Source organism: Heterocephalus glaber, unplaced genomic scaffold, assembly GCF_053883595.1.
Source record: "Heterocephalus glaber isolate CG9 unplaced genomic scaffold, H.glaber_assembly_v1.0 deba00001454, whole genome shotgun sequence".
In the NCBI taxonomy this organism is placed as follows: Eukaryota; Metazoa; Chordata; class Mammalia; order Rodentia; family Bathyergidae; genus Heterocephalus; species Heterocephalus glaber.
The window spans coordinates 1,293,496-1,314,002 of record NW_028258303.1 but is presented as its reverse complement, the minus strand read 5'-3'; the positions used below and the strand labels follow the sequence as shown (position 1 = coordinate 1,314,002).

Here is a 20,507-nt window from a genome sequence, read left to right as displayed (position 1 = left end):
TCTTAATGGTGGGCCTGAACACTTCATGCAGCCATTCCATAAACAATTGCCTTGTGACCCAAGCTTTCTCATTGCCCCTCCACACGACAGGCAGTCTGGCCTTGTTCACATTCTGTGCATGAAGCGTCTGAGAATGATACACTAGTAATGGCTTAATCTTCAGATTGACACTTGCATTCACACAGAGCCAAAGGGTCAATCAGTCCTTCATGGGCTTTTCCCCCAGAGATACCTTTTCCTCCTGTGTGATATAGGTTCTGTTTGGCATCTTCTTCCAGAAGAGCTCTATTTCATCACAGTTGAACATTTGTTGAGCAACATATCCTTCTGCCTTCATGAATTCCACAAATTCTTTCTTATAGGCTTCTACAGGGCTTTGTCAGAACTGGAAATCTCACCATGTCTTATCACACTGTGAATGCCACATCTGTTGCAGAATTTATCAAACCACCCTTTACTTGCTTTAAATTCATCACTTGTTGTACTTGTAGAGAGGGTTGCTACAATCCCTTCTATTGCCTGGCTTTTTCATAGATCATAGCTTCACTGATGCTACCACCTGCCAGCTGTTTCTCACTCAACTACACTAACAAAAGTTTTTCCACCTCTTCCACCACTAGTGTCCTCTGTGTGGTTAACATCATTACTCCTTTTGTAACATCAGCTCCAATGATGCCATCTTCATTCTTCAAATAGTTGAGACTGTCACCTTTGCCATATTGTACTACAAGGCCAGGTCAGTCATATGAATACCATGCTCATGGTTTTCTAAAATTTCCTTCTTCAATTCAATGGTTATTTTCTTCAAAACCTTCTTATCATTCTTACTCCACATTCTGGTTACCTTCATTACTCCTCTGCACATTCTTGTCACCTTTGTTACCACTCTGCACTTTCTTTTTACCACCATGATTGCTCTGTACTTTCTTTGGAGCCATGCTGGGTTGAATAATATTGTACAGTACTGTATGTGCTAAAGGCTACACACAAAAAAAATTTCACATCAAATGTGCATAGGCCTGTCTGCAACTGCAATATCAACTAGAGGAAGCCATGATCATATGTCAAAGTAGGGAAGATGGCCACCTTCAGGTTCATGTGGGGAAAATGATTGGAGTTGTGTTTGTCACCAGGTGTGGAGTTTTTGAATAGAAGCAAAGTTTTGCAAAACACTTTTGTTCGCAAACTGAATTGTGCACAAACAGAAGTGTTTCTCATCTGAGGTATTACTATATTAAGACTGCTTATTTGACTCTTGCCTCTTATATATACTTAAATATCCTTACATTTTAAACATTTCTCACTTTCAGTTTCTAATAGAGATAATCCACACAAACAAAAGTTATTTGGGGTCACCCATAGTTTTGAATATAAAGAAGCCCTGAGTCCAAAAAGTTTGATAATCAGTGCCCAAAGACCAAAAAAGAGAAAATGGTAAGGCAAAGACATGATGCTATATATATATAGAACTATTTTAAATATTATATAAGATATAAAAAGTAAAACTTTGTTATATATTGTATTGATAAATCCTAAATATCTAAGTATACCAATCAAATAAAAGTTCAATCAAGATCTTTACCAGTATTAAAATTCCCACACTCAGGACAAAAGATTTTTCATGTTATTGATGTGATCTCTGTCACTTATTGTGCAAATGTTCCATAATATATTCCTATTTTTTATTCTGTTTGATTCTCGAATGATTGGAAACTCAATGCAAGGACAATTTCCCCCAAATAAACTTCATCTCAGACATAGAATTTAATGTCATCTGAAATATGACTCTTAAAAATCTTTGTTTCCCCAACTCTAAAGCAAGTTTATCACTAAAAAAAAAAAATACTTCTAACAAAAAATTTTGGCATCGTGCTCCTACTATCTCTTTATTAGGCAAAAAACTCTTCACCTAGAATATAATAAAGAAAAATATAGCTCCTTGATATTGTTATTATGATAATTTGAGATACCACATAATTTATTTATCTTGGAAATTTAAGTGAAAGAAAATAAAATCACCATTAGTTATATTTAAGAAAAAAATATATTTTAGAATTGCTAAGTACTCCAATTCCCCAGAATGTAATCCTACAAATTTCTGTATAAAGAAGTAGGGCCAGGGAGTTAACTCAATGGTTCCAGTGCCTGCCTCAAAAGCACAAGGTCCTGAGTTCAATCCCCAGTACCAAAAAAATAAGAATGGTAGATTTAACACACTGTTATATGAAGAGTAACCACTTCATAAACTATTTTTCATGATTTCAGTATTCTAAGTATATATAAGTAGCCTGCACTTGTGGTGACCCTGGGCATTAATGAACAAAAGCTTCTTAGTAAATGAGAGGAAGGGGAAAAGTGAGAGACAACAATGATAAATGTACAGTCAATATCTTCTCATCATTTACACCCAGGATATTACAATGAGTATAGTTAATCTCTTCTACCAAAAGCGCTTGCTACCATTGAAAGAAAGTCTTTTTAAAGATATAACTCAATGCTAGAGTTGCATATTTTAAGACTATATGTGTTTTTCCTTTCATTTAAATCAAATGATTGTATATGCTTTTACTGTCTTCAATATGTAATTCAATATCATATGTTACAAGCTATATTTCCATGTAGGTGCCACTGGATCAAAAAAAAAATCTTGAAATTGATGTAAAAGTATCATAAATAATAACCATATGTATTATATATTCTCTTTGCTACAGTCTTTCAATATTTTATTGAATTCAAATAATCTGAATAAAAATTTATAATCAACCTACCCCTAATTTATATTTCAGTATAACATAACTTTTGCAGTTATATTTAACTATATATTTAAATAATTTCACTCTCCCTCAAAGTAATATTTTTGCATAAATTGTTTACAAAGATGAATTTACATGGGCAGCCTGGTGTTTAAAAACATTTTAATTCTTATTTTTGTTTCTTATTCCCCGCCCCCCCAAAAAATAAGAACCAAGATATATCAGGTAAAGGTACAAATCCCCTAATGATGAATGTCATCATATTGTGTACATAAAATGTACCAATAAAATTAATGAATTAAAAAAACATTTTAATGAATCACCACTACTGAGTATGTTTTCCTCGCATCATTGTAGGTAAATGTGGATATGTGCTCTGTATGAGATGACTTTGTATGTCCTCCAGGTAGACCCAGAGAGCAGTGTTGTCAATAATGACCCATCTGTTCACTACTGGCAACTAGAAAACTTCTAATGAAGACAAATGTGGGTCACCCTGTACAAGCAGGCTGCAGGGTATTAATGAATCCACTTAATGGTCACTACCTGCCACTCTTGACTGATTGATGACATAAAAGTTTTAGTTTGAAAAGCAAAGATGAGTATTTCAGATACTCATTAGTCTTACCAAGACATGGCTCTCTCTTGTACAAACTTACTCCTTTATACTTGTCTTAAAAATTCTTAGACTATTATTTTTTAGACTCATGTTTTTATAAAATAACCTTGCTAGCACTTATGAGAAATTAATTTCTTCCTAAATTTCTCTACTGACTGACTCACAAATTACCAACTCCATATTGTAATACAATGACACTATATATATGAAACACAAAAGGTAATATTTTCCTGTCATAAAATTCTTCAGGTACATTTGCATATAATTATATACTCAGTATCGGTTTCTCAAAAATGTTACTTGTAAAGTACTTTGTCACTATTTCAGCTTCTTTAAAAAAAGTTGTTTCACTCAATTCCATAAGAATAACCAATTTATGAAATATTTATATAGCTAGAAAAAACTTGTAGAGATAATCATTTTATTTTGTGAAATATGATGTGGATAAAACTCAAGAATCATAACTTATGCAGTAGTTTCTCATAATAAAATGTGAATTACATTTTACCTAAGCCCTTAAAGAAATCTGTTGATATAATTTGTTTTTACAAAAACAAGTACATATGAAAACTACATATATACAATTAAAATTGGAAACATAAAATTTTTAAATGCATGTTTTATGTATAAATAAAACTATAAGAAATATTGTCTAATGTAAGATAATTTTCATTAAGTTTGAAGAAGTTTATAAATTTTATTTTCTAGGCAGAGATTTAAAATAAGCTGTTGCTGCTTTGGTCACAATGGAACTATTTTATGCTTACAGAAATCAGCTTATTAGAGTGTGAAACCATTACTGAATTTCACTGAAATTACCTAATAATAATAACAGTCACAATTCATGTGAACATATGCACACAACATGTATACATATATGTACTCACATACTACCCTACTAACTTTGTGGCAATAACAGGTATTTCTTTAGGCTAATAAATCTAAAATATCTAATAAAAAAGTGAATGTTTTGAAAAGAAAAAGAGAATAGAATCACTCAATTTAAAATCTGGCAAATTTAAAATATAATTTTAAACACAGCACCAAAATCATATTATGAAATTCAGTGAACACTAGTTTCATTCATACAGAAGCTGTTAACTCACTCTCACAACTTCCACCTTCAAAAACAATGTACAAAGATAAATTATCTGAGGTTTCTTCTGTCACTCAAATGATACTAGGGTCATATAATTAAAAAGTAGACAAGGATTTTTTTTTCAAATAGAAACAATTAATTTAATTATTTAAATATAGTAAGTGCTTATATGAATTATTTTACACCCTTGTCTTTTCTTCTTATACTACAAAGTTGAAACTGAGGTCTACTTTATTAAAACCATAATTGTATCTTGTTTTACAGCAAAACTCCACTTACCTAACAGCCTTTTATTCTGCTAGCTTGGCATATGAAACAATCTTAATACCAAAGAGCAAAAGATCCTCTGTGTATCAAAAATATCTAATAGGCAAAAAAAATAGAGTTTTATATTTTTTCATAGTTGAAGTATCTAGGATCTCATATCATATTTGATTATACTGGATCCAAACCTAACAGTGTTTTAGTAGTCTAAGACCAATATAATACACACAAAAATGAAAACCAGCAGAATACAGGGTCTCTATTAAAAATCAGAAATTCAGTGGCAGGTTTGGTGTATAACCCAAAGCACAAGTTATTTTAAATGGCCCGCCTAGACTTGACTTGGCTCTTGCTATCCAATATCTTTAAGGTGCCTTGTAACAATTATTTCTCCATCATACCATTGTCTCTTCTCTAGTCTTGAGCTTCATGGACCACCAATAAAGTAATACACCTACAAACTCAAGCGGGGACCATCAAGAATGAAGGCCCATCCTGAGGTGTGTAGGATTTCACTTTAAGAGCAGACAGAAAGAAGGAAATCCTACCATTTGCAACAACATAGATGAACAACATGGATGGAGGATGTTATGCTAAATGAAACAAGTCAACTACAGACAAAGCACATGATCTCATGTGTATATGTGGAATCCAAAAAAGTTAAACTCATAGAAGCAGAAAGACAGTGGTGGATATCAGAAGTGGTTGGGGTAGGGAACAATGTTGTTCAAGGAATACAAAATTTCAGTTAGATAGAAAGAATATGTTCCAAACATCAACTGTACAGCATAGTGACTTTAGTTGATAATGGCATGTATAACTGAAAACTCCTAAAAGAGTAAGCGTCCTGATCACAAAAGTAAGTGTATGAGGTAAGGCATATATAGTTTGATTTAACCATACACACACACACACACACACACACACACACACACACGGTTATATAACCATATATATACACACACATATGGTTACATATATGTGTATATATACATATGTAATATGTATATACATGTATGTGTACATGTATATGTACATATACACATATATATGGTTATGAGATATATATATATATATCTATCTCCAAAAGTTACATTATACTAACAAATGCAAGTTTTGTCAATTTAAGGAAATGGGGAGGTAGGAAGCAAAAGGGGAGGAAGGGAGAAGAAAGGAAGGGAAAAGTGAAGGGCCATACATTTTGTCCTGGTAATTTATGACAGTCCTTGAGATAAGCATTAGTAGGAAAAAAACAGATCCACAGTTCCCTGAGGAGCTCATTAATTTGGAGAAGGATCAAGGTCCCAAAGGTAGGGGTAAATTAAAAATTCTGTTCTTATTATTGCTAAAGGTTATAGACTACTTGATGGTTTACAGACCAGGAAAGTAAACTTTCTTGGAGTTGGTGGGTAAAAAACCCCTAATTTTAGGACTCAGAAGAGTTGCAGAAATTTTCATTTTGCTCTGGACATAATTGAAACCTTCAATCTTCTTAGGAAAATCTTCCCATAGTGCATAGAAATCCCAAGTCATAATAAACTAAATTATTCAAGATAAATTAGGAACCGGAAATTGAAGACTATTCAGTCTCAAGAGACCTGAAATGTGTTAAATATCTTCAAATTACTCCCTGAAGGCAGTGAGACATAGCATGACACAGATAAATTTTGCACACAGGGTGTATATGTCACAGGCTGTCAACAAGGTCCATTCCAAATAGGAGTTGGAACATTGTGCTGTGCTTTTGCTTTTGAAAAAAAAAAAAAATTGAACTACAAATTGAATGGAGTAACACATAACCTTGCCTTTGAGACGTTATACTTATCTTCAAAACATACATCTAGCAGTGCATTAAAATGGGCCTAAACATATTTCCACTGTTCATGATCTTTATTCTGACCACCTAAGCCACCTCTTACTATGTTTACTAGCTAATTATTTATGTTTCTAGATATTAACCCATTTCCTCATTTCCCTACATATAACCTCACTCTTCGGACCCAATAATTACTTTCTATTTAATTAGAATTTGGACATTCCCTATCCTTCTTGTGTATATTTTAGATGCTTCCTTGGTCACTTTTATGCCTTTTCCCTGGCTCTCAAAGCTGCTGCCATTTGCCATATCCCCTTAATTCTGAGAACACCACGTAAGTGATTACAGAGTACTCGCGTCCAAGAATCAGCTGAAATGAGTAATGTTCAGTGAAGGTCAGTGTACTCTGGGAGCTGAGACATGATTGTGACAATTTTAAAAACTAAAGGAATTATATTTGTTTTTTTAAATGGGGATATCATATTACTCAAAGTTTAAATCTCACTGTGATACTTTTATTTGTGGGGTCAGTTTTCAATACTGGCGGAAGCTGAACCTTCTTCATGATACTACAACTTCTTCAAAGCCAAAAGTGAACACCATTTTCCCCCCAATATAAGGCTGTCAATGTCAATTGACTTTCCCTTCCTAGATTTATGACACAAAGTGAAATAGAGGTAATGGAGAAATATAGTAAAATCATGTTCAATCTTTCTTCAAAAATAAATTTTAAAAAACATGAACAAGGATAATCATTCTAAGAATCTCAGAAAAAAAGTGCTAGAAATAAATTTGAGAATTTTTGAATACGTCAAATTCAGTTTTATGAAATCCCCTATTTAACAAGGCATAAAGTTTTATTAAAGGTTAAAGGTGTGATGAAATATTTTTTTCTAGGGACACGACTTGTGTTCATCAGTCAAGGTTCCTTGCATCTTTACCAACATGACCAAATTCTCTGTCCAGAAGTAAGTATTTTCAATCCTTAAAATCATTTTAACCTTGAGAAAAGATAGTATACTGCAAACTTCCCACAATGTATAGCACTAAAAAAAAAAGCTGAGATCAAAATTTGATCTTTGTATACTTAGCACAAGAAGCAAAAACAAGTTATTGATTAGTCCAGTCCAAGATCTGACAGGCAGATTTGTGACAAATAATTTAGTTCAATAGAGGATAGGCTAAGAGTCTAAGTACTGCAACTATTAAATGCCATTACTGTGAGACAGTAAAGCAGTAAGAACTGTGAAGCCCTATCAAATAGGAGGAAACAAGATGCTGAGAAAGTAATTAATATGGTTTGGCCCCCCTCACCAGGATACTTCCCATCCACCATTGAGGTCACTGGATAAAGATAAGTTTAGAATTAAATGAATATTTAGTAATATTAGAATGAGCCCTTTAATAATTGATATAAATATCATATTGATACAAATATCCTTTTAGTGTAAGGAAGTCAACCAAATCCTTAGTGAAGTTTAACTCTTTTATTCACAGAAATTCTTGTAAAATATGATGGAACATAGAAATAATTTTAGTGTATAAATAGTAATAATTTTCCCAAATAAGAAAAATATCTATGACAGACCAAAAAATAGATCATGTGAAAATAATATTGAAAAACAAATGTTTATAGGTTATTCAAATCAAATGCCAATCAGATTTATCGGTTCATTCTTCAAATATATGATGTACTTGGCAGATAAAGATTAGTCTAGGAAGATTAGCCCACAATCTAAGAAATAATAACAAAAACAGAAATCTATTTTTCTCACAAATTACATTTTAGTAAGCAAGAGCTATCATATAATTTACATACACTATAATATAACAAAAATAATAAAGTGAATTTTGACACATTTATAACTTTGGTAACCAACATCATAATCAACATATACAATGTTTTCATCATCCCAAAAAGTTGCTTGTGCCACAGGCAGCTGATATCATTGCTCAACAATTTGTTTTGTGTTTCCTATAGTTTAATATAAATTGAATATTTTTTCATATACTTTTTTATGTCTAACTTTTGCTCAGGAGTGTTTCAGGGATTTATCATGTGGTTCTGTAAATAAGTCACTCTATATGTAGTTTTTTCTAGTGCTAGATAATATTATATTATATAAACAATACATGAACTTTTTTATCCATTTACCTACTGATGAATGTTTGAGTTGTTTCTAGTTTTTAAAAAAATATTTCTCAGAGGCTTGCCCAGCTACCATTGGTAAACACACACAAATCCCAGCAAGAAGCCTTTATGGGACAGAGCAGCATGGGAACGCTGAGGTCCCAGCAAGAGCCCCACCCAAACACCAGCAGCTTAAACCCATAGGCCCCTGCCAAAGGTCTGCCTGGAAAACAGCTACACAGAAACACAGGCAACAACTAGAGGCCCACCCAGATACCATCGGTAAGTGCATGCAGACCCCAGCCAGAAACCCACTCAGACACCAGTGAATCAGGTGCATGGCCCCCAGCCAAAGGTCCTCCCAGACAACAGTTATGCATGTGGGCAGGACCCAGCCAAAGGCACGCCCCGATACCATCCTAAGTGTGACCAGGCCTCAGCCAGAACCTGTCTGGAAAACGGGACAGCCCAGTGATCAAGAAGGTCACCATTCTGAACCCAGGAATTGGTGCAGGGGTAAGCAGCAGAGAGAAGGCCTCCCTGAGGCATGCTGAGAATTGAAGCCCACTGGGTGATCAAAGAGTCACCTCAACAAAAGTGCAGCATGCTGCATCTGGTGAAATGAGAAGACATATAAACAAGTCTCAAAACCAGACTTTCTGATCAACTAAGGCAACCCTAAGGGGCAATGGGATGGAACACTCTGATACTCAACCACCTGGAATCTCCGAACTGGCAACCAAAGAGGATCTGGAAAAAATGAAATCAGAAATACTTTCTTGGATAACAACAGAGATTATGTCCATAGTGAAAGACATAATTAATAACCCTAGAGTAGACACAAATTTTTTATTTATATATTTATTGGTACATTTTAGGTATACAATACATTTACATTTATCATTGGGTGCTTGTACCTGAATATGACGTATCTTAGTTCTTATTTTTCCCCCATTACCTGTGCACCCTTCACCCCCTCCACCCTTCCCTATTTACACAGACTTTGTTTCCATTTTTTTTCTTTCACATAATTTTTACTTTCCCTTCTTCCCTTTCCCCTTCCCCACCCACCACCCCTACACCTATGGAGCTTTTCCTATTTCAAATTATCAATTATTCATTTTAATCATTTTCATCCTTATTTACAGTTTCAGTTTCTCACACTAGAGATACTATTTGGTATTTACATATGTGTGTCCTATTTATTTCACTTAAGAGTATGGCCTCAATATGCATCCATTTAGCTATAAATGACTCTAGTTTCTCATTCTTTATGGCTGAGTAGTACTCCATTTTATAAAAAAAACACATCTTCTTTATCCAGTTTCCAGTTGATGGGCACTTGGGCTGTTTCCAAACCTTAGCTATTACAAACTGTGCCACTATAAACATGGGTACACATATATCACTGTGGTACGATTCTTTTAATTCTTTGGGGAAGATACCCAGTAGGGGAATAGCTGGGACAAATGGGACCTCTAGTGTTGTTCTTTGAGGTGTCTCCATACTGACTTCCACAGTGGTTACACTAGTCTGCACTCCCACCAACAATGGAGAAGGGTTCCATTCTCTCCACACCCTAGCCAGCATTTGTGATTGGTTGATTTATTGATAGCAGCCATTCTTTGTGGGGTGAAGTGGAATCTCAGTGTTGTTTTCATCTGCATCTCTTGAATAACCAGTGATGTTGAACATTTTTTCATATATTTATTTGCTGTTTTTACTTCTTTGTCTGAGAAATGTCTGATCATTTCAGATGCCCATTTTTGAATTGGGTCTTTGAATTTGGGGGTTCTGATTTTTTTCAATTCTTTATATATCCTAGATAGTAGACCTTTGTCTGAGGTACAGCTGCTAAAACTTTCTTCCCATATTGTAGGTTGTCTCTTAGCTCTGTTGGTAGTTTCTCTTGCAGTGCAGAAGCTTTTTAATAAGATGAGATCCCAGTTGTTGATTCTTTGTGTTTGCTCCCGTGCTCCTGAAGTTTTGTTCATAAAGTCTTTTCCTATGCCAATGTCCTTGAGAGTTCTACCTAACTTATCTTCCAGCAAGTTTACTGTTTCTGTCTTGATCTTTAGCTCTTTAATCCATTTCAATCTTAGTTTAGTGCATGGTGATAGGTATGGGTCAAGTTTTAATCTTTGGCAGGTTGAAATCCAGTTTTTCCAATGCCATTTATTAAATAGGCTCTCTTTCCTCCAATGATGGTGGTTGGCTCCTTTATCGAAGATGAGATGGCTGAGTGTGTCTGGTGTTGTTTCTGCATCTTCTAATCTATTCTACTGATCTTCAGGTCTGTTTCTTTGCCAGTACCATGCTGTTTTATCACAGTAGCTTTGTAGTATCGTTTCAAGTTGGGGATTGTGAAACCCCCAGCCATGTCTCTGTTGCCTAGAATTGCCTTTGTTATTCTAGGGTTCTTCTGCTTCCAGATGAATTTTTGGATTATTTTCTCTAGTTCTGTGAAGTATATTGTTGGAATTTCAATCGGTATTGCATTAAATCTATATAGTAGTTTTGGAAGTATGGCCATTTTCACTATATTGGTTCTTCCTACCCAGGAACAAGGGATATCTTTCCATTTTCTTATATCCTCTTTGATCTCCTTCTTCAGAGTGCTGTAGTTTTCAGTGTAGATGTCTTTTGCTTCCTTTGTTAGGTTGATTCCTAGATATTTCATTTTTTTAGGTGCTATTATAAAAGGAATTATTTCCTGAATTTCTCTCTCAATGGGTCGGGCAGACACAAATTTAAAAAATAGAGGAGCTGAGGAATATAATGGAATCCCAGAATAGGAAACAAATGGAATCCATAAAATAGATGCAAACAGATATCCAGGAGATTAAACCCTCCATTGAAAGTTTATGCAGCAGAATGAGCCCACATGAGGACAGAATATCAGATATAGAAGACAGGATTGTAATTAATGACCAGGAAAAGAAAAAATTTCTTAAAAATAGTAAGGACCACAACAAATCAATCCAGCAGCTCCTAGATGATGCACAGAAGAATAATATAAGACTGATCAGAGTCAATGAAGAAACAGGAGAAAGTGGAAAGGACATTTAAAAAAACTGTTCACAGAAGTAATGGCATAAAACTTCCCAACCAGGGGAAAAGAACTTGACATACAGATAAGTGAGGCATATAGGACTCCAGCTAGCCATGATCAAAAAAAATCTACACCTAGACAGGTAATAGTTAAGGGTCCAGAAACCCAACAGAAGAACAAAATTCTACAAGCAGTTCGAAAAAAGAAGTCACATACAGGGCTGGGGATTTAGCTCAGTGGTGCCACCACCTGCCTTGCAAGTGCAAGGTCCCAAGTTCGATCCCTAGTACTAAAAAAAAAAAAAAGCTAGTCACAAGAAGTCATATACAAAGGAAAGCCCATCACTTTTTAAAAGTACAAATGGCCAATAAGTACATGAAAAAAAAATGTTTCACATATTTAGTCATAAAGGAAATACAAGTCAAAACAATTTTGAGAGTCTATCTTTCTCCTGCCAGAAAGACTACTTCATGGCTTGTCTAGATGTCTGCCAAAGTCTCATGAGGTCATAGGTGGCACTTTTCAGATGTGGTTGTATCTAGAGTACGTGATGCTGGAATTAAGGGTGTGTGATTACTAAATTAGTCCACTGATTGGTTTAGCATAATTCTGAGTGTGGACAATGGGATGGTCCAACCTGGATGTGAGCACTACCCACTGTAAGGATGTGCAGCCTGAATAGAATATAAGGGACAGAAAGAGGGCTGCTGTTGTCACCCACTGTTGCTTGCTGCTTTGCTTCTTTGCTGCCTTGCTGTCTTCATGCCACCCTGCCTTGGAGCCAGCCAACTATAAACTGAAACCTTTACAAACTGTGAGACAGAAGAAACCTATCCTCCTTTAACTTTAGGAGTTGGGTAATTTGTCTCAGCAACGAGAAAAGTAAGACACCTATCATCAAGAATACAAAAAACAGTGTATTCTGGTGAGGATGCAAGGGATGTCAGGAGAATATGCTCTTATATTGTTGGTGGGAATGTAAATTAATACAAACACTATGGAAATCAGTATAGAGATTCTTCAAAAAAACATGAAAATTTAAATTCCATTTGACCTGGCTGTACCATCTCTGGGAATATTCCTGAAACAAGGACATCATACTACAGTGACACATGGATACCCATGTTCATTACAGCACAATTTACAACAGCTAAACTCTGGAGACAGCCTAGATGCACACTGACAGATGAATAAAGAAAATGTGATGCAGATATACAGACACAGGTCAATATTATTCTGTCATAAAGAATGAAATCATATCATTTGTAGAAAAATGGATAAAATGAGAAAATCCTGCTAAGCAAAATAAGCTAGAATCCAAAAGTTAAATATGCATGGATTATCTTATATGAGAAGCCTAAAATATTTTAAAAAATGAATGGCAGTAATATAAAAGGCAGACTCTTGGAGATCTGTAAGGGAATATGGGTGGGGTATAAAGGCATTAGAAATGATTAAGATGTTATATTCATGTACCCACTTCCCAAAACTATCATCACTACTGGTAATATAAACATACATTAATAATTTTTTTCAAAAAATAAGTAAATCATGTTTTTGTTTTTTGAAAGTCTCATTTTGTAGTTCAGGCTGTCCTTAAACTCACTATGTATCCCAGGCTGGCCTCAAATTCATGATAATCCTCCTACCTGAGCCTCCTGAGTGCTGGGACTACAGGCATGTACCACCATGCCCACTGTTTCATTTTTTTAAATCTATACATATATATATACATATACATGTATAAATGTTTAAATGTATATTTCTATCACTATCCAGACTCACTATCTGAATCCAAGTATTTAAATAATAACTTGCTAAACTTTTTATCCAAAATTCAATATACAAATAGAAACCTAGTATAATGAATCTACAGGTGTACACCAGCAAAACAACACCCAAAAAAAGTGCACCCCACATAATACTATGCAAGGCATGTACAGTGGTTTGCATTCTTGTCTCAGCTGTTGTCCTGATAGGGTCACTACTGGTTTTGTTTAAAGTACAGTACAACTCTGCAATCATCTTCTCATCTTCCACCTTTTCTCATGCTGCTCCTGCTCCCAGGCTTAGCACTTTATTGGCCCCAGAGTTTAATTCTGCCAGATGGCAGAAAGTAAAACAAACCCAGACATTTTAAATATTTTCATAATCTATAGCATACAATTTCACTGTTTATTTACATTATAGAATTTTTGCTCGGTTAAAAATAATATCTGATGCAGAAGAGTATCATTATTGACTGTACACAAACAATCAAGCAAGCTCTAAATGTTTTTTGAAAAATTAAGTACAGTAAGTCCCTGACTTACAAACATTTGAGTTTCAAACTTTCACAGATATGAATAGACTTCACATTAGGAACATTTGTAGATGCGAACAGATCATAGAAGTAGCTCTTGTGTCCACTGGACATTGTCACAATTGTGCTGCTGTGTGCTTACTGTATAGCATGATAGTATACAGTAGAGTGCAGTATTCAGTCAGAGCCTAGGATGTGCAGAAGCAAAAGGAGAAGCACTGGTGATGTGGAGGGACTGCTAGGTAGCAAAAGGAATATACATTGCATATTTGTGTCAAAGGCATATAAGACTCAGTCTGCCAGACTCGCAAATGAGTCTGACTTACAGTTTAGCAGACTTACAAAGGAATCTGACTTATAAATGTTTTCCCAGAATGAACTTGTTAATAAGTTGGAGACTTACTGTAATTGATGTTTTAATTGTATGAGATAGATATATTTTTTCCCCTTTAAAATAACAGAACAAGTTCCCACCACCCAAAACTTGCAGTCCAATACATTTTCAGAAATGGAGTAGACTTACTCAACAAGAGTTTTGTAAAATGAACAACTGTCAGAGACCAGTATTGATTATGCTCCAAAGCAGGTTGTACACAGTGCAGGCTGTAAAGAGTTAACCCCACAATTGGCTTGTTTATAGAGGTAACTCGCACCCAAATTCTATTCCCACAACTAAAACCTTCTAACTAGGACAGTATTCTAATTACAACCATATATTTTGCTTAAAGTTCAGAGTGATAAATTAACTACCACAGATTGTCATTATCTAAACTGTGCTTGATGCTATTGTTGTTGCTGATTGTATCACTTGGGCTAAGGTGTTGTGATTGATTGAATCAATTGTCCATCCTGGTATACTGAAAATGTGATGGCCTAAAAGTCATTAGAGACTCAAAACCTAAAGGCCAGATATATCTGGAAGACACTTCTGAGAAACAATGATTCCATAAAGGTTCTAAATACAAACAACAAAGATACTTACAATAAGCAATATTTAAGTACCAGCCCAGGAATTGAACCAAAAATAGTACCAACAACAACAAAAAAATGAGAAGACACCTAAGCAAGACACAAAATCAGGCTACTAGCTCACCAAAGGGAAATTCTGGGGGAAATGAGGTGGAAAAGTCTGATAGTCACCTGGACACCCTACACTGATGACACAGGAAGTAGCAAAACAGATGAACATGAATGAAGCTCTAGAAAAATTCAAAACAGAAATAATTCCCCAGATAACCACAGAGATGGTGAAAAGAATGAAAGACATGATTAGAGACTCTAGAACAGAAACAGATAAAAAAATAAATGAGCTAAGGACCATGATGGAAACCATGAATACCCAGGATAGGAAAGAAATGCAATCCATGAAACAGATTCAAGAAGATATCCAGGAGATTAAAAACTCTACTGAAAGCATTTGCAGCAGAATGAGCAACTGTGAAGACAGAACATCAGATATAGAAGACAGGATTGTTGTCAGTGACTATGAAAAGAGAGATCTCTAAAAAATAGTAAGAGACCATGAGAAATCAATCTAGCAGCTCCTAGATGATGCAAAGAAAAATATAAGACTGATAGCAACCCATGAAAAATCAGGAAAAGCACAAATGACATAAAAAAAATTTGTTCCCAGAATTAGGGACAGGAAACTTCCCAAATAGAGCAAAAGAATTTGACATACAGATGAGTGAGGCATATAGGACTCCAACTAGCCATGTTAAAAAAAAAATCTACGTGCAGAAACAACTCCAGACATACTCAGCCACCTCATCTTTGACAAAGGAGCCAACCACCCTCATTGGAGGAAAGATAGCCTATTTAATAAATGGTGTTGGAAAAATTGGATTTCAACCTGCCAAAGATTAAAACTTGACCCATACTTATCACCATGCACTAAACTAAGATTGAAGTGGATTAAAGATCTAATTTTAAGACAGAAACACTAAACTTGCTGGAAGATAAATTAGGTAGAACTCTTGAAGACATTGGCATAGGAAAAGACTTTATGAACAAATCCTCAGTAGCATGGGAGCTAGCACAAAGAATCAACAACTGGGATCTCATTAAAAAGCTTCTCCACTGCAAGAGAAAACACCAACAGAGTTAAGAGACAACCTACAATGTGGGGGAAAAAACTTAAGCAGCTGTACTTCAGACAAAGGTCTTCTATCTCGAATCTATAAAGAATTGAAAAAAATCAGAACCCCCAAATTCAAAGACTCAATTCAAAAATGGGCATCTGAAATGAACAGACATTTCTCAGACAAAGAAGTAAAAGCAGCAAATAAATATATGAAAAAATATTCAACATCACTGGTCATTCGAGAGATGCAGATGAAAACAACACTGAGATTCCACCTCACCCCACAAAGAATGGCTGCTATCAATAAATCAACCAATAACACATGCTGGCTGGGGTGTGGGGAGAAAGGAACCCTTCTCCATTGTTGGTGGGAGTGCAGACTGGAGCAACCACTGTGGAAATCAGTATGAAGATACCTCTAAGAACTAGGACTAGAAGTCCCATTTGACCCAGCTATTCCCCTGCTGGGTATCTTCCCAAAAGGATTAAAAGAATCATACCACAGCGATATAGGTGCACCTATGTTTATAGTGGCACAGTTTGTAATAGCTAAGGTTTGGAAACAGCCCAAGTGCCCATCAACTGGAAACTGGATAAAGAAGATGTGTTTTTTTTTATAAAATGGAGTACTATGCAGCCATAAAGAACATGAAACTACAGACATTTATTGCTAAATGGATGCATATTGAGGCCATACTCTTAAGTGAAATAAATAGGACACATATGTTTAAATACCAAATAGTTTCTCTAGTATGAGAAACTGAAACTGTAAATCAGGATTAAAATGATTAAAATGAATAATTGATAATTTGAAATAGGAAAAGTTCCAAAGGTGTAAGGGTGGTGAGAGGGGAAGGGGAAAGGGTAGAAGGGAAAGGAAAAATTATGAGAAAAGAAAAGCAATTTGCTGGGGGTGGGAAGCTTCCTGGGGCTCATGGTCCTCTGGTCTTCCCTCTCCACATGGCTGGATGACCCGAGCCTGCTGAGCAGGATGAGGGAAGACAGAGATGTCAATAACCCCATACCTAACTGAGGAGACAATGGACTAGTTCCTGGGGATGACAGATTCAAATCTGTGGTGCCATGGCTTCATGTAGAAGGAGTAGAAGTGGACTTAGAGTCTATTAGAAGAAAAAACAAGGCCAAAAATGAACAGGAGTACCATGCTGGAGGAGATTCCCAAAAAGACATAATGCAGAGGCAGTATCTCACATTTAAGCCTCAGACATTCACCTACCGTGATCCTGTGCTACGCCCAGGGATCCTCGGTAACTTTGAACCTAAAGAACCTGAGCCTCAAGGGGTGGTTGGTGGCCCTGGAGAAAAAGCCAAGCCATTGGTTTTGGGACCAGAATTCAAACATGCAGTTCAAGTCAGCATTAAAGAATTTGGATTTAACATGGTGGCAAGTGACATGATCTCACTGGACCACAGCGTCAATGACTTACGTCAAGAAGAATGCAAGTATTGGCATTACGATGAAAATCTGCTCATTTCCAGTGTTGTCATTGTCTTCCATAATGAAGGATGGTCAACCCTCATGAGAACAGTCCACAGTGTAATCAAAATAGCTCCGAGGAAATATTTAGCAGAAATTGTGTTAATTGATGATTTCAGTAATAAAGAACACTTAAAATAAAAACTGGATGAATATATTAAGCTGTGGAATGGCCTGGTAAAGGTATTTCAAAATGAGAGAAGAGAAGGTTTAATTCAAGCATGAAGTATTCGTGCTCAAAAGGCTAAACTTGGACAGGTTTTGATACACCTTGATGCCCACTGTGAAGTGACAGTTAACTGGTATGCACCACTTGTAGCTCCCATATCTAAGGACAGAACTACATGTACTGTGCCTCTAATAGATTACATAGATGGGAATGATTATTCCATTGAACCACAGCAAGGTGGGGATGAAGATGGTTTTGCCAGAGGGGCCTGGGATTGGAGTTTACTATGGAAATGTATTCCTCTAAGCCACAAGGAAAAAGCCAAAAGAAAACATAAAACTGAACTTTATTGGTCCCAGCCATGGCTGGTGGATTATTTGCCATTGAACGAGAGTTATTCTTTGAACTGGGTCTATATGATCCAGGTCTTCAGATTTGGGGAGGGGAAAACTTTGAGATTTCCTACAAGATATGGCAGTGTGGTGGGAAATTATTATTTGTTCCTTGTTCTTGTGTTGGACACAAATACTGTCTTGAGGGCTGGCAAGGAAATCCTCCACCCCTGTACGTTGGGTCTTCTCCAACTCTAAAGAATTATGTTAGAGTTGTAGAGGTTTGGTGGGATGAATATAAAGACTACTTCTATGCTAGTCATCCTGAATCAAAGGCATTACTCTATGGTGATATATCTGAGCTGAAAAAATTCCAAGAAGATCATAACTGTAAAAGTTTCAAGTGGTTCATGGATGAAATAGCTTATGATATCACCTCACACTATCCTCTGCCCCCGAAGAATGTTGACTGGGGAGAAATCAGAGGTTTTGAAACTGCTTACTGCATTGACAGCATGGGAAAAACAAACGGAGGCTTTGTTGAACTTGGACCTTGCCACAGGATGGGAGGGAATCAGCTTTTCCAGATCAATGAAGCAAATCAGCTCATGCACTATGATCACTGTCTGACAAAAGGGCCTGAAGGATCAAAATTCATGATTATGCACTGTAATCTAAATGAATTTAAGGAATGGCAATACTTTAAGAACCTGCACAGATTTACTCACATTCCTTCAGGGAAGTGCTTAGATCGCTCAGAGGTCCTACATCAAGCGTTCATCTCCAATTGCGACTCTGGTAACATGACTCAAAAGTGGGAAATGAAAAACATCCATAGTGTTTAGAAAGAAACCAATAATCTACCTACTGACAAGTAAATTTATACAGGACTGGAAACCACCTGAAACCTGCTGCAACAATTATTATTAACTCTGTACAGCTCCCAACCTGGAACCTCCTGGTCAGTTTGAAGGACATTGATAAACTGTGATTTTACAATAACATTATCATATGCAGTTACTGTTTACAAAACTGCTTTTACCTTAAACTTTGTAGATGTTTACATCTTTTTTGTTTTGTTTAAAGATGATGTTGGTAATTTGTGCCTTTAACTCTGTTTTGTTAGAACAGAATTAAAAGCATGTTGTCTTCTTTGGGATTACACTCAGGGGTCTGAAAGGCAGTTTGATTTTTTTTTTAACACACTTGAAAAAAGGTTGGAGCAACCAGACTTTTATATCTTGGTGATTATCAGCCTGTTGTGTCTTTATTTAATTTTACATCTTTTTGAAGCACTGCCACAGATTATTAGCCAAGGTGGCCTTCCTTCACAGTTATGCTGCTTTTTTGAAAGGTGAATTTCAACAACACATTTAGTGCCTCTTTCATTTCTTGGTATATTTTTCAAGAGCTTTTGATGAAATTTATAGGCTGATAATGATGAAATGAATTGTCACCTGTGTGGGAAGTACTTATAGCACTCAGAAATGAATTTTTGTGCTGCCATTTGGTATGAAATTGAGTATTGTATAACTTGAACAAAAAATGACAATATGGAACATCTCAAGGCTATTGCATAGGGTTTGAAGATTGTGTGGCATTAACTCCCTTACCTACTGGTGTTCTCAATGCCATCTGCCATACCAGCTCTTAGAATAGCAAGAGTCTTCCAGCTAGAGAAAAAAATTGTCCATGTACATTTGGAATTTACTTTTCCCTCATACCTGTCACTCAAAAAAAACCCAAAAAAAAACCCCTATAAATAATTCTCTGTATTGAAACTTCAAAGGGAGGCTAATAAAAGCAACACAACACCACTGTAAACACATCAAAGATTTGTCCTAAGGTAAGAATTTCCAAGCCCTTGTTAAATTAAGCCTTACAAAAGTTGTGCATTACAGCATAAGATGTGCAACCTATGAAACAGAGTGAATTGCTGTGTCTTTTATTATCTTCATCCAAATGCAATTCCATGCACATTTCTTAAAGTTAAAAAGTTGACTATTTAATAATATTGCTCATTAACAAATTTGAACTATTTTGTTAGATTGAATATTAGTTCTCTAGTTTTTCTTAATTTCTTTTTAGCAAATATGTTCTTAGAAGTATTTTTCCAATGAAAATATTTGTTTGCATTCAAACATTTATTGATACAGTACCTACTATAGGAGAACCAAATATTGCAAATGGTCAATTTGATTTTAATTTCTATATAGTCTTTTATTAGTGCAAATATTGAAATGCCTAAGTTGAGTGCTTAAAAAATGTAATGAGACAGGGAATGGTAATTAAGCATCTTTATCTTGTAATCATGGTGTCATTACAAAGAAAACTCACAAACTACTGCCAGAGGAAAATATTTTTAATTAATGCTTTAAAAAGAAAAGGC

At 35.5% G+C, this 20,507-nt stretch overlaps 1 long non-coding RNA gene and 1 pseudogene across 5 annotated transcripts in view; one reads left to right on the top strand and one right to left on the bottom strand.

Moving 5' to 3' along the window:
* The window catches only part of LOC101711404 (uncharacterized), a 165,002-nt gene that overhangs the window by 75,229 nt on the left and 69,266 nt on the right, over window positions 1-20,507 (bottom strand). The gene's annotated exons all lie outside the window — the stretch shown is intronic.
* Window positions 1,054-19,085, top strand: LOC101709258 (N-acetylgalactosaminyltransferase 7-like; annotated as a pseudogene).